This window comes from Oratosquilla oratoria, chromosome 32 (assembly GCF_046742065.1).
Source record: "Oratosquilla oratoria isolate Oo_2021 chromosome 32, ASM4674206v1, whole genome shotgun sequence".
NCBI classification, from domain to species: Eukaryota; Metazoa; Arthropoda; class Malacostraca; order Stomatopoda; family Squillidae; genus Oratosquilla; species Oratosquilla oratoria.
Window position 1 is genome coordinate 28413235 of NC_134808.1, and position 11779 is coordinate 28425013.

The following is an 11779-nucleotide window of genomic DNA, read 5'->3' on the forward strand; positions in this document are numbered from 1 at the left end:
GTGTGTCTGTTTGTGTATGTGAGCGTGGGAGTATACGTGTGCGTGCGTATGTGTGTTCGTGTGCATGTGTATGTGTTTACCTAGTTTATGTAGTTTGTTATAGTATACATTAGCTGTGCTAATGGACCGTCTTTTTTCTCCATTCACCAAATTTTGCCATAAATTATCTTACGTTCTTGGCGTGGGTTGTATTTTCATCCAACTTATTCCATAAATCTGTTGCTGATTGTTCACCCCATACCAGCAATTTCTCTTTGTCCATATACCTTTCTTTGATCTAAATATGGTTATCATGACGCATCTCTCTCTTCGCTCTTCCAATCTGTGTGTTTGTGTGTGTGTGCATGTATTTACCTAGTTGTATTTTACGGGAAGGGGAGCTATGCTCGTGGTGTCCCGTCTTCATATCTTATTTTATTTAGACTGCTTTTAAATTCGTGTACCGTTTTTGCACACACCAAATTTTCATCTAATCTGTTCCAATCGTCTATTACCCTCTGGGGAAAGCTGTTCTTTTTCAAGTCTTTTCTATAACTGTCATGATTTTCTTTCCGTGTCCTCTTGTATCTCTACTATCCCATTTTATTAGATCCTCTCTATCAATAGTTTCTATGCCTTTATTGATTCTATAAATAGTTATCAAGTCTCCTCTCTCTCTTCTTTGCCCTAATGTCTGTAGCTCAAGACAGTATGTGTGTGTGTGTGTGTGTGTGTGTGTGTGTGTGTGTGTGTGTGTGTGTGTGTGTGTGTGTGTGTGTGTGTGTGTGTGTGTGTGTGTGTGTGTGTGTGCGTGTGTGTGTGTGTGTGTGTGTGTGTGTGTGTGTGCGTGTGCGTGTGTGTGTGTGTGTGTGTGTGTGTGTGTGTGTGTGTGTGTGTGTGTGTGTGTGTGATTCACCTTGGTCTTTGGATCACGTGTTGGACTCGTGATCGACAGCTATTTCCCTCCCGGAAGAGAGCTCAGAGCTCGTATGACCGATCTATGGGTAATGCTTTTTGACCTTACACGCACACACACACCCAACTCCCCGCCCACGAGAGTTGGAGTAACGACTCGAAGCGCAGCGATACTGAAATTATTTTCAGCCCTGGGCAGGATTCGTGTGTGTGTGTGTGTGTGTGTGTGTGTGTGTGTGTGTGTGTGTGTGTGTGTGTGTGTGTGTGTGTGTGTGTGTGTGTGTGTGCGTGCGTGTGCGCGCGCGCGCGTTCACACGTGTTCGTGGTCGGGTGCTGGAGTTTGTATTGCGTATCGTGATGCTTCGTCCTCATTACGTTGGCGCCTTTTTTTTAAGTTCGTTGCGCGAAATATGTCTCGTAGTCTGGCGGGCTACCCGTGGCATTCAGAGCGTGGGTCTTGACCTTATGCTGGTACCAGCTTAGTGTCCCTCTGACTTTTGTAAAGGGCAGGGCTGGGAATATGGTAGTCGCTGCAAGAAAAAGGAAATACGAAAGGCCACTCAAATGCGTGCCATCCTGAAGGAATTTGCTCAAGGACGTCCACTGAACTCTGACTTTGTTATGACAGTTTATACACAGAACTTGTTTTGAACGAAAAGTGTTCTTATTTTGTTGCGAAATCAAATACGTTTCCCAAAAATCTATGAGCGTTGCGAAGTATATGATGCGAGTATTGTAAATAAACGGTCAACTAATCTCTAGAAGGCAGGAACCATAAAACGATGTGGCGAGATGACGCGTTATGGAGCACTGGTTTCCCGCTATGTCGCTACAACAGTAATTCAGAGCTACAGGAGAATTGTGGGCAGACAATATAATGATATAAAAAATCCTGAATTTGATTGTTTCTCTCGTGGTTGCGGCACAGGACATTTATTTCTACAGACGATTACTTAGGTGCATTTATCTGTGATCATGACGCTAATAAATAACTTGAAACCCTGTATTTATGACCTGGAAGTCTGGATATATAGTCTCTGGTTGCTCCTGTGGGTGCTGCCCTTCAAAAGGAACAAAAACCATCGGACACCTTTTGTAAAAGGGTCCCTAAACAGACCTCCGAACTTTTGAACCAGACGCCCTTTCTGGTGTATTTTCGTTAACACGGACTCTTCCCCCAACAACAGCAAAATATCCCTGTGGTTCCACTTTACCCGACAATCTGACCCTTACATGATATGAGCTGCCGGCGACAATACGCAACTCACTTAAGAATTGCATTGTTCTTACCTAGTTTTACTTTGAATTCATTTATGTCGCTTGGCTGGACCTTTTCATCGATCAGGCTATTCCACAAGTCAGTCCATCTCTACGGAAAACTCTTACAAAGGATTACAAAGGCAAAGCATGCCGACAGGAGACCTTTTGATCCATATCTAGGTCGGATGCAAAAAAAAAAAAAAAAAAAAAAAAAAAAAAAAAAAAAATCATATTAATAATAGATTAAAACTATAACAATGTAAATAACAATTAAAATACATAAATAAATGCATTGGTATAGTTGAATAACAAACAAACAGGTAAATAGTAAATGATAATAAATTGACATATAACTAATAATAAATGAAAATCAGACAGACAAATTATAACAAAACAAAAACAAATAACATAACATAAATTATAATAATTACAGCATCTTACTTAGGTATTTATCTAAATGATTCTTAAAGCTTCGAACTGAACTACATTGCACTACCTGTGCAGGAAGTTTATTCCATTCATTAACTACACGGTTGGCAAAGTTGTTTCTACCTACTTCCAAATTGAATCTATTTCCGGACAGTTTGAGACCATTGTTTCTTGTCTGATTCTCATTCAATGTGAAAATTTGGTCACTTTTGATGTTGTCAATTCCCTTTAAAATCTTAAAGACCTGTATCAAGTCACCTCTGAGTCTACGCTTTTTTAGGGAAAACAGATTCATGTGCTTAAGTCGATTTTCGTATGATTTATTTTTGATATTTGGAATCAGTTTTGTGGCTCGCCGTTGTACTTTTTCCAGTCTGTCAATGTCTTTAATGAGATTCGGTGACCATACGGAAACAGCATATTCCAAATGTGGACGAACTAACGATTTATATAGCTTGTTAATGAGTGATGGACTTTTGAAATCAAAAGATCGCGCAATCAATCCCAGAATCTTATTTGCTTTCTCAGAGGCTGAAATACACTGCTTGGATGATTTGAGGTCGTTACTGATAATTACGCCGAGATCTTTTTCACTATCCACTTTTGTTAACGAATTTCCAAATAACTTGTAATCGTACTTACTGTTATTTTTACCTATGTGCATTACCTTGCATTTACTTGTGTTAAATTTCATTAGCCACTTTTCAGACCATTGCTGTAATTGATCTAAATCTTCTTGAATATCTAATTGGTTTGAGTGATCATTTGCCACTCCGCACAGTTTTGTATCATCAGCAAATTTGGAAACAGTAGATTTTAGTCCATTGTCTATATCATTTATATATACTATGAATAGAAGTGGCCCAAGAACGGAACCCTGAGGAACTCCACTTGCAACATTTTTCCATCCAGAAGTTTTTCCATTTAAAACAACTCTCTGTTTTCGACCTTTCAACCAATTCCTAGTCCAACCTAATAGGCTACCACTTATTCCATGCAAAGCTAATTTAGTAAGTAGTCTTTCGTGTGGGACGGTATCAAAAGCTTTTGCAAAGTCTAAATATATTAGATCTATATTGTTTCTTTTGTCATAATTCGAGATAACTCTTTGGTATCATTCAAGCACCCCTGTCTTCTTTGGTATCATCATACTAAGAGCTTGGCTGTCGGTTTTACACACTTCTTGCATAGCACCAAGAACGACAATCAAATCATCTTTTCTCTTTTACAAATGAGAGTAGGTCCATCTTTTTCATTTTTCTTTGCACTATCTGTCTCCATGGCTAAAGGTTAATTTGGTTGCTGCTCTTTGTATTATCTTTATGTCTTAATCATTTGTGGGGCAAAACAGGTTTTCGATAAGTTTCCTCACTATTTGTCCATGTAGCAATTTGCCACTCTCACGTTTGTCAAGAACTTACATATCTCTCCAAAAGTCTTAACATGTTTCTTTTTTTTTTCTTTCTTTCCTAAAAATAGATTATCTCTTTCACTTTTGTCATTGATTCATATGCCATCTATTAACTCAACAATGGCCTGTTTGTAGTTTTGTTAATTTCTATTTTTTTTTCCATTTCATCATTTAGATTTTTTTACACCTGCCTCCGATCATAAATCCTGTCAAGATCTTCCTGCAACAATGTGCAATCATCTTCATTTTTTTCTCTCTTTGTGATATTTGTGCCATCCATCAAGCCCCGCGGGGTGTCGTAAGTTATTTCCTTCTATTCTGAAAATTTGTCTTATACAAATATTCTTACTGTAGAGGGCTCTTTTTAGACCCTATTTTGAGTTCCGATTTGTGAGTGACTTTGTCAAAAAAAATTCTCCTATTCATCCAATCTTCTATCTCCTCTAGCACGTCGATCGTCCTTGAGTAAAAGCTTGAAAATTGGATATATATATGACCCTCATTTTCTAAACCAGAACTGATTGTCTACTAAGATATTACATACCTTGGTAGTGTAGTACACAACAGTGGTGGACCATATAAGAAGGTCCTTCGAATGCGTGGCATGGCCCATGGTGTTATGGAAAACCCGCTCAGCTAGAGTAAATGGTGTTGTCGATACTTATGCAGCAAGAATTAGATTCAAATTTTGAAATTGTTTTTTGTGTTCCTTGTCTTGCTGTACTGCTGTGAAACATGGACATTAAATGATGGTTCGAGGAGACGTCTCGACATATTTAGAGCTATGTGCTTTCGGAGAATCATGTAGTGTCTAACATTGTATCAAACAAGAGACTACTGCGTAAGGCCTACTGGTCAACAAAAGGTGAGGAGCCTACGCCAGGAGGCGCGTAGTAGCCACCTTTGTCCTATATGCTTGGACTGTTGGGACAGGTAACAGTCACTGCTGGGAATCAGAGAAGAATGCGGGATTCGAACCCACGAGGCCAGCACGCTTCAGATTACTCCATAAATGCAACCCCCCCCAAAAAAAAAAAAAAAATATATATATATATATATATATAGTAGATGAACTTGAAGGTATTTTCTTATGCAAAATTCAAATATGTTTTCAGAATTTATCTATTAGGGATGGTTACCCTATGATATCATAATTTAATATTATAGCAACTGCGTCTTTAATTAACACATGGAAAAATTATTAATGTACCTACTTTTAAAACGTAGCATTATTGGATTTTCGGCTATATTTGGCCTTTGGAACCTCTGTACTAAATGCCCAACAATAATCAGCTGGGATAGAAGGCCTCCTCTTTCCTTGATACCGAGTTTCCATGTTCTAAATGTCTCCGCGAAACCTCCCGCCGTACCCTTTAAGCGGGGTTCATACGAGCAATGTTTCGGCACCAAATTCCCGCTTTTTTCCCCGCATTGCTGGACCACCGCGCTCTCATTGTTCACATAATAATGGAGACTTGATTTCCAGGGATAATTCGGTGAACAGCTTTGCACGGATCTTGTGTTTGGGGTAATCAGCATCTCTCGGGTCCCAGCGGCATCTATCCTCTTCTGCTGCCAACTCACACAGGGAGTTTACCACACATTTAGGCCACACCAACTCGTCAGACGCGAGAAAGCCACAAATGTTTCCTATTTCGGGAGCAAGATGACTTTCACGGTACCACGGGAACACGGAACTTGTATTAAAAAAAAGTTGCCTGAACACAGTTTCGGCACCATTTGGTGCCAAAACATTGCTCGTGTGAACCGCAATGTGAGGGAAAAATTAAGCGAAGGTCCAAGAAGTGGATTTTTAGGCTCACAATGCACCCATTTTTTTTTTTATGAAATTAGTAGGTCTTTCACAGTGTTACAGTGATTTTCTGATCTGTCAGTCCTCAAAAAGTATATGCAAACTTTCTGGTACTAGTAAAAAAAAAAAAAAAAAAAAAAAAAAAAAAAAAAGTCCCAAGAAAAAGGACACTTGTTTTTCATTCATTTTAAATTCTAGATTAAAGAAATAGTAATAATGATGATAATAATAATAATAATAATAATGATAATAATGATAATAATAATAATGATAATATAAATAAATTATCCACCATAATTTTTTATCCAGTATGTTCCTGTTATTTGAAGTTATGTGCGGCTCATTACAGAAATCACTGGTAATATTGTGGACATCAGTGATTGATAATATATATATATATATTCCACTTTCGATGAATCAACTTATTTCTAAGTCTAGCCGAGTCAACACAAGGAGGTTGTCAAGTCCTTAACGTGAATAGAATCCTGTGGTTGTGCCTTGTAGTATATATGTTAATCATTAAACATTGCTCAATACCCGTCTGTTGGGGCGTGCCATATTACGTACTGTCAGATGACGCCAAGCTCAGAAACGTAAAATAAATTGGCGGGAAAGCTTATTCTACTTTCCCATTGGTTGGAGGTGTTTAAAATACCACTTCAAATACATTTTGTCATCCCAAGAAACGTAAGCTCCTATTCTCGAGCTATATAAGGCGAAGAAAGACACAGAGACACACAGAGTCAATAGAGAAGAGAAGCAGAGAGATCCAGAACAAGAAAAAACAAAGAAGACAAGAAAGGAAGCAAATGTCAGGGGCCCATCTGAATCTACGTAACAATTATTCTACGTTTGTCGATTACAACTCCGCTAAACAAGTCCTTTGGACCACAATGATTACTCATCTCCACGCGAAGTGCACAGTCTTTGTGTTTATCGAAATAAACACCATGCGAGGACGGAGCCTTTGTTGTTTTTTGTGTCAGGTATACTGTTTTCAGAAATATCTGAGCGGAGACATTGGGAGCAAAGGTATGTGAAACTGGTACAATATCTATTTTCTCCTTATAACTAATTGGAAAGTCTGACGAAACCTTCACATTTGTGAGGATGTATGTACCAAAGTAGCTGTTCCCTTTCTAAGGGAAATGGGCGAGTCAAATTATACACCCACACCTAAAGACACACTTACCCTACCCACAACCACAGTGCTTGGGTCAGGCAGTCAGAGGAACAGTCAATGCATCAGGGCCCAATAGTCTGATATCAGAATACTCCTACAGCTTCATACCTCTCCACCCGCCTTTTGGAAACCACTGTCGCACGTACCTCTTTCTTCCACCAATCTATACACTTTCCTTTATTCTTACACATTATTTTTGCACACAGCAAAAATTCCTCCTCCTTGAACGATATCCATTTCCGCTCATTCTTCCACTTCTTTTTCTGCGTTCCACTCATTCCTCAGACATCCATAGTACTCATATTTCCTTTTATCACTAAACTCATTCCCAGCACCTTTCGCCCACTTGCATCCTTAAGATGCTGATCAGATATTCGACCGCTGTGTTCACTCAACGCAGTTTGGCATTACCATTTGATTATTCTAGGAAATCAGCCGCGGTTCTTACCTGAGTCACGTATTCATACCACTTAAATGTGTGTGGGACGCAAAGGGTGAGGGGTAATAGATTTTTCATTTCTTGAAAAAAATTCAGTTATCTTTATGATTATAATTCTTGCTCTCATCCTAGCTCTCTACATGAGATATTGGATGCACAAAGTTTTAAAATACAGGTGACAATTTTTTCTTTTTCTTTTCTTTTTTAGTGCCCATCTATTTCGATTTTTCGTCATATCTTTCCATCCCTTCTTTCTGCTACCCTTCTGAAATTTCTCCATTACTACTATGGTGCGATATTATCCTCTAGTTGTTCATATGTTAAGTAAAAAAAAAAAAAATACTGACAACTTTTGAAAATTTGCTGCCACCTAGTTGGACTGGTAATGACGGTGATTATTTCGACAATCCGACGAAAGTAGAATGGGCACAAAGGGGTGACTGATCTGGGGTATAAAATCCTGAAATAGTGCAGAATATAAAAGAAAAACATTAATAATTATAAATTAATAGTTCCACCCATTAGTCTGTAAATAGACCATTACCCGCACATTAAGGATCAACTTAAAGTCAATAGCCATCTTGAAAAGTTTACTGCAGCTATAACTTTCATAATAGGAAAAATTGTACTGTATACTTATCATGTGGACTTGAAATCTATATCATTTACATAAGCATGGTCCATGGCTCTATGATATAAGATCGAGAAATAATACAACAGATTGGAAACTTTTTATTTTGCCATAGCATGACGTGTTAACCAGAAGAAAATCCTTGAGGTGCTTCAGTTGCTTTAGAGTTACTCCACTAAAAAATAAAAAAAAAACTGAGAGTGGACAAGATGCTGTACAATCAATCCACTCGCGAACAAGCTTTGACATTTTGGTCTGACAAAGATTGTTTTTCAAGTCCAGACTTCATTAACTTACAAGAACTGAGGGATGACCGTCCTCCTACTCTTTCTGGAATCTCAATGACAAAGGTAAAATGCCAAGTGGTTTGTCCTGGACTATCGGGAAGCCTTTATATGTCCTTGAAATTGGAAGGGTCAAAGAGGGTGGCATTATATCTTAGAGCAAGTAGGAAGTGATCAAGTGTCAGTGGTGGAATAGGGAAGAGTTTGTGGTGGTGTACTGGACCAGGAATGAGATGTTTATAGATAATGAAATTAATTAAGATGTGTTTGACGGATAGAGATCGAGCGTTGAGTTTCTGTTGTTTGTTCGGGAGTAAGAGATGAAATGATGTTCATGGTTGAATGACTGGGTTGGAAACTCAGATGTATGCTGGTGAAGAATTATGAAGGACAAGTAGATAGTGAAAAAAAATTAAGAAAAACATTGATGCGGTGGTTGTGCAGGCAGAGTCGACGTTGTGCACAACGATCAAAGAAAGGCTCTTCGAACAAAGACGTAGTGGAACATCTACAAATGAATGGGGACTTGCAAATAGTGTTTAATTAGGATACATCTAATTAGACATACCAAGGGCAGTTTTGTAAAGAAGTAATGCACTGTAAGACAGTTGGGAATTCGGGAGTGAGTGATGTGTAAAGTTAGGGAAGGGAACAATCGGAGATTGAACTAGTTGCAAATCATTAGACCTTGGTGAAACATGGTGACAAGGGCTCATGCAATTTGTCATGGAATCAGGTGACTTGACTTGTCTGAAAAGGTGTATGAAAGAGAAAGATATTCTGCGTATTTACAGATCATCCCGTGCGGAAATTTCTTTGAAGGATAGTACCTTGTAACGTGATGAAAAGAAAAAGTAGATTATGATTTATCACTACTATAACAGAATAAACAATAAAATCACCAGAGTGAAAAGGAACACACCACGGAAATGAATTAATATATAGGTATAAAAAGATGAATAAGTTAAAAGATAAACGAATAAATAGAGAAGTAAATGAAGTAATAATAAATAGATGAAAAAATTAAGATGTTGATGAAATATATTCGTATGGGAAGAAAGTAAGAATGGTTCTTGATAAAGAGAATTACAAAGTTTAGCCTGATAGGACTTTTTTATTTTATCTAATTTTCTGTTAAATTATTCTATTTGTTTATCAATCTTATTTATATTTTTGCTTATTTGTTTATCTATAATTTATTTATCTACTTATTAATTAATTTATTTGATAGTTTATTTGTTTATCTATTAATTTATTAATTTATCTATTGATTTATTTACATGTGTATTTGTTTTATTTTTATTAATCTATTTATCTATTCGTTTATTCATTCACTTATTTATTCAATTACTTATACGTTTCTTTATTGAGATTCTATTTATCTATTTATTCTCGTATTTATTTATTCATTTACTTACAGAACCAACGACGGGTAGCCTACCTTAAGTGATGGTTCTGCAAGCTGGACGTCAGATAGAATCATCTACGTGCTATTTTTTTTTTTTTTAAATCCACCAATATCCTCATTTCAAGCTGGAAGTGCAGCCGCGAGGGGCTGATACTCGGTCTCAGTAATAGATCTAATCTCTCTTTCTCCACCAACTTTTTCCCTATTTCTTACAAAAAGGGACCAATCGCACACAGCATAGAAAGCATAGAAACATCATAGAAAAAAAAAGTTCTGATTTTATTCCTAGAAAGATCTATGGGAGAGATGATCGTTGGCAGTAGCTATGTGGCTGCGAGGCTCCAGTTGGTGAAAATCAAGGCGAAACTTATCGCCTTTTTATTCATCAAACTACTTTTTTTTTTGGGGGGGGGGGAGCGTCTCTACAGAAACACTGTGTGAAGAACGACGCACGATCCCGTGATCTCAGTCATGATAGAGAGCCAATTATTTAAGTCGGTACTGAAGAGTAGAGGAAGCCTAGTATACACGTAAAATATTAGAGATAAAGCAAATATGGCATCTGAACAGGGTTCAAGTTTCTTCAGTACCCAAGACCCAAGACCGGATCTGTAAATGCCACTTTGATAGGACCGATGAACCATATCTAGAGGAAGTGTAATGATGAAAATGTAAATATACATACATACATACATACATATATATATATATATATATATATATATATATATATGTATATATATATATATATGTATGTATGTATATTTATGTATATATATATATATACATACATGTATATATATATATATATATATATATGTATGTATGTATATATATGCATATATATACATATACACATACATGTATATGCATATATATATATATATATATATATATATATATATATATATATTAATTTCCATAACTCCCCCGTTGCTCACAGTCGTTTGATTATACAAATAATGTAAGAAATATATTAGCAAAATGTAGATATTGGTTGAAAATTGGCCACCCTTGTAAAACAGGAGAGAAGAAATAAATTCAATGAACATCACTAGAGACAAGTACTGGGATCACATTTTACTAGAATAGACTAATTTGGGAAATACTAATATTAATGATAATTCTATTAATAACAATCATAACTTTCTATTTCTTAAAGAAAGGGGGTCAATGAAATACTTTTTGATTTCCATTCGGGAAGGATGAGAGAGAAGATGCAAGTGGAAAGGCAGCAGCTGAGTTATTGCATGACTCATGGATAGTAGAAAAAAAAATGAAAATGGAAGATCACTTATGGACTGGAAGATGTCCGGGAGATTCGAACGTGGTGTCATCGTTCGATGGGATTCCCGAGAAACACAAACGCTTGTGGGGCTAATTATTACAGAGCTGGGCGCGTTGCCGCCAGACAGGTAGTGCGTTAGTAACGCAATAACGCTAGCGGTTATTTCATGTTTTAGAATAGGGAATATTAATGTTGTACTTTAGGTATTATCTTATTGAGAATATTCGTAAGAAGTAAATACTTCTCCATTTCATTTTTTTTTCAATCAAAATCAGTCTAAAGGAAATTAAGATCGGTAACGCATTGACGATAATGTACCCCAGATTTTTCGGTAACGCATTGACGGTAATGCACTACCTGTTCGGCGGTAACGCGCCCAGCTAAACTAAATTAATTGGAAATGAAACAAGAATCTTAACAAAAAAATTCTGTTTACTTTTAAAAGTAGTGTTATACTCGTACTGTTATGGAACACCTGAAGAGGACGCATGGGTGGCGCGCAGCGAACAGAGAAAGGATAAGATCATCATTAGCATGGAAGGAGTCGTGTCATACACTAAAAAGTGGTGGAAGAAACCAGACGTGCATTGAAATCTTACGAGGTTCCACCGACATCTGTCATAGTGAAGGCTAGGGAGACGGTTGGCAGATTAAATTGCATCATAAGTGCTTTATTGAGTTCTGAGGATACTGCGCGGCAACTCAAAAAAAAATTGTTCTAAGAATGTGGCAACACTCG

At 37.1% G+C, this 11779-nt stretch overlaps 1 protein-coding gene across 1 annotated transcript in view; it reads left to right on the top strand.

Moving 5' to 3' along the window:
• Positions 1 to 11441: 11441 nt before the first annotated feature.
• LOC143017561 (uncharacterized) overlaps positions 11442 to 11779 on the top strand; it is a 1085-nt gene continuing 747 nt past the window's right edge. The window contains exon 1 of the mRNA XM_076172349.1: positions 11442 to 11779. This exon is cut by the window's right edge and continues 88 nt beyond it. The gene's annotated coding sequence lies outside the window, so the exon portion shown is untranslated.